At 28.7% G+C, this 3435-nt stretch overlaps 1 pseudogene; it reads left to right on the top strand.

Annotated features, from left to right (window-relative positions):
• Positions 1–296: 296 nt before the first annotated feature.
• Positions 297–1925, top strand: LOC149546757 (potassium transporter 6 pseudogene; annotated as a pseudogene).
• The last annotated feature ends 1510 nt before the right edge of the window (positions 1926–3435 follow it).

Here is a 3435-nt window from a genome sequence, read left to right as displayed (position 1 = left end):
ATTTCTTATTTGTCAAATTTTCATCATTTTTGGTCTCCATTGTTGGATTTGTTAGTAACGGCAAAGGGTTTCTTGCTTCCAAGTTTGAATTTCCCTAATTGGTAGCCAAACTATGTACTCCAAAAGTTATCTTTGAATTAGAAACACTTGATACTAAAAAGTTCCAATATTTCTTGATGAGTTCTAGTACCACTTGTTCTTTTTTCATTTTTTAGTTAATGTATTATGTTACCTTGAGACTAAAAGATGGCCAAACCTCTACCTAGCATGGCTTGCAAGTTCCTCTCTAAATTTCAATATCAATTTTATTAGATTTGCAAAGAATTTAGTCAAAGGATATTAATCTAAGCCAAAGTATTATTGTGGAAATATTGGTTGCAATTATGCTACTACTATTCCTTGGTCAAAGATTTGGCATTGCTAAAGTGAGTTTTATGTTCTCACCTATAATAATTCTTTGGTTTGTGAGTAATTCTCTTATTGGCACATGCAATATTATCAAGAATTAATCAACAAAATTCAAGGGACTCAATCCTTATTATATTGCAGATTTCTTCCAAAAACAACAAGAAGGTGGTTGGGTGGTCCTTGGAGGTATTATCTTGTATATAACAAGTGTTGAGGTGATGTTTTCTAATTTGAGCCACATCAATAAGTGATCCATTCAGATTATTTTCACTACTTTAGTATTCCCTACTCTAATTCTTACTTACATTGGATAAGAAACTTACTTGATCTAGAATCTTGGAGATATAAAAAATGCATTTTATGTTGCAATTCCAAATGCAGTATACTAGCCCATGCTTATTTTTGCAACATTATAATTAATTATTGCTAGCCAATCTTTGACCTTAGTAAGTTTCTCAATCATTAAAAAAATGGTGGCTCTTGGTTGTTTCCCTCGAGTGAAGATGGTACATAAATCAAAAAAACATAAGGGGTTAATTTACTCTCAATAAGTTAACTATGTCCTCATGGTTATTTGTCTTGCTAATATGGTTGAATTCAAGGGTGATCGAGAAAATTGGAAATGCCTATGGAGTTGTTTTCATTGGATTCATCTTCATTACAACATTTCTAGTGAGTTTGGTAATGCTAGTAGTTTGGTAATTTCAATTTATATATACTTTTTCATCCTATATTGTCTTTGGTTTCATAGGGGGAGCCTATCTATTAGTAGTGTTGAACAAGGTGCCATAGGAAGAATAAGTATCATTTATGATCTCAAGTATTCTTTTGAAGGTAACATACTCTTGGAATCATGGAAGGAAGATCAAGTATAAGTATACAATAGAGAAAAAGTTAAGTACAAAGGATCTTCATGCTCTTGAAAGCAATTTAGGATTTCCCACTCTAGGGGTGTATTTCTTGTGCAATGACCTAATTTATGGATCGCCATTAATTTTAAGGCATTACATAAAGAATATGGGTTATCTTTATGAAATTATTTTTATCTGACTATAAGAATTGTTCCAGTAATAATATTATTACTAGAGGAAAGGTTTCTTGTGGGAAAAATTGGGCCTAAGGGTGTATATAGATGCCTAGTACAATATGGTTACAATTATGTAGCTCTAAGCAAGAAAGGGGAGAGTTTTCTCACCCATGTTAACAAAAGCATAAAAAATCATATCATAAATGAAGAACCTAAGGATGGTACAAATGATCATCTTTCAAATCCAATAGAAACAAGTAATGTTGAATATGAAGAGTTGCAACAAATTGAATTGGAAAATAATGTAGAAGTTGTATATGTCTTGGGAAAGACCATACTAAGAACTACTAATACAAGGGGAATTTTTTTAGGAACTGTTATTAATGTATATTTTTTTCTTTATAACAAATGTCAATCCACCATTTTTACCCTGAAAGTACCACCAAATTAGCTACTTTAGATTAGGATGGTATATGAAGTTGAGAGTTAAATAATTTTTAATAGATAAATAAATAGTTCATAGATAGACATAAGAGATATTTCAAACTGTATCTTTGTATCTTCAAAAAAAATCTTAGAAAAAAAAATTACAACATGCAAAAATAGAAGCATGATCTTACATCTTTAATACTCTAAAACCTTCTCCCCTTGTATCTTCATCTCTCTACACTTGTACCACATTTTCAGCATCCTTTCAACCAATTTAAATTAGGAGCCTTCAAATAAAATATGTACACCCATCAACACATAATGACAAATAATTTTTAATAGACATTATAAATAATTTCAAATCTATGGAAACAATTTAATTATTGACAATATATATTGTGCATGTGTTTATATGTGATATTGGAAGGAAACCCATAAGAATATAGACTCTCTTGCATCTTATTTTTGTGTAAAGGTCTAGGGTTAAAAAAAATAACATCTCAAAACATAGGAGTTCTTGTTTAGAATCAGAAAAAAATGTATTATCTTTCATTTTAGAAAAAATTCTTTGGTGGATGCAACCAAAAGGGATATGTAGATCATAGCTCTTGAGTCTGAAGTGTTCCATATTGCCAATGGCTACTTGTTGATTCAAAGTTATCAACATCTCAATGTATCTGGCCAATTCCAACCTTACCTCTTCACTATCCAAGGGTGAATAAACCATTACAAAGTGACTCCAAAGTTTATTCTTGCAAAATCACTACTCTAACACCATGACTGGAACCATGGTTTAGTTTCATTTGGGAAGAAATGAAAGGAATCCCTTCCTTTCACACATTGTTTTGAATCAGGAAAGTGTGTTCTCTACATTTTTCCATCTATCTTTACTTTCATAATAAAAATAGTTTTATTTTTTATTTAAGATAATATATTAATTTTGTTTCAAAAATATAAATTGGTGATTTGAGAGTTTTTTTTTGTTATTAAATAGGTTTATGTAAATATAGATAGAGTATAGAGAAAGAACATAAGTCTTCCTTTTATGTTGATGAATTTATAAATTTAAAAGAAAATATATTAATAATTTTGAATTAAAAAAAAAAACATATTTATTAAAAGTAGAGTAAAAATTTTGTCATTAGTGTACATCAAGAATAGATAGCTTCGAATCTAGTCTATAAAGCATTGCATCAAGTACAAACATTTAAATTTACATGAAACCAAGCATTTGAGTGTGAATAATAGAACACAAAATAATATTTAAGGGGGGACAATTAGATAGAACATTTAATAATAATAATAAATTATGATAGTTTTTATTTATAGTGTTAAGTTTCATTATTAAACAATAATCTTTTTTTAAAAAAAAATCAAAATACTAACTTAAATATTTAAACTAAATTATTAATTTTATCTTAAAATATATTTTTATGAAGTAGTGGGACTATAGTCAAAATGACTAGAACATATTGCTTTTCTTGATCAATTTATATGAAGGACTTAACAAGTGGAATCAATCATCGACCAATCGATGTTTATAATTTTCTGATGTTTAAAATTAATTAATA

This window comes from Cupressus sempervirens, chromosome 7 (genome assembly GCF_028749045.1).
Source record: "Cupressus sempervirens isolate cs-2001-9-10 chromosome 7, ASM2874904v1, whole genome shotgun sequence".
NCBI classification, from domain to species: domain Eukaryota; kingdom Viridiplantae; phylum Streptophyta; class Pinopsida; order Cupressales; family Cupressaceae; genus Cupressus; species Cupressus sempervirens.
The sequence above is the reverse complement of the archived record's forward strand: the minus strand, read 5'-3'. Positions and strand labels throughout refer to the sequence as shown.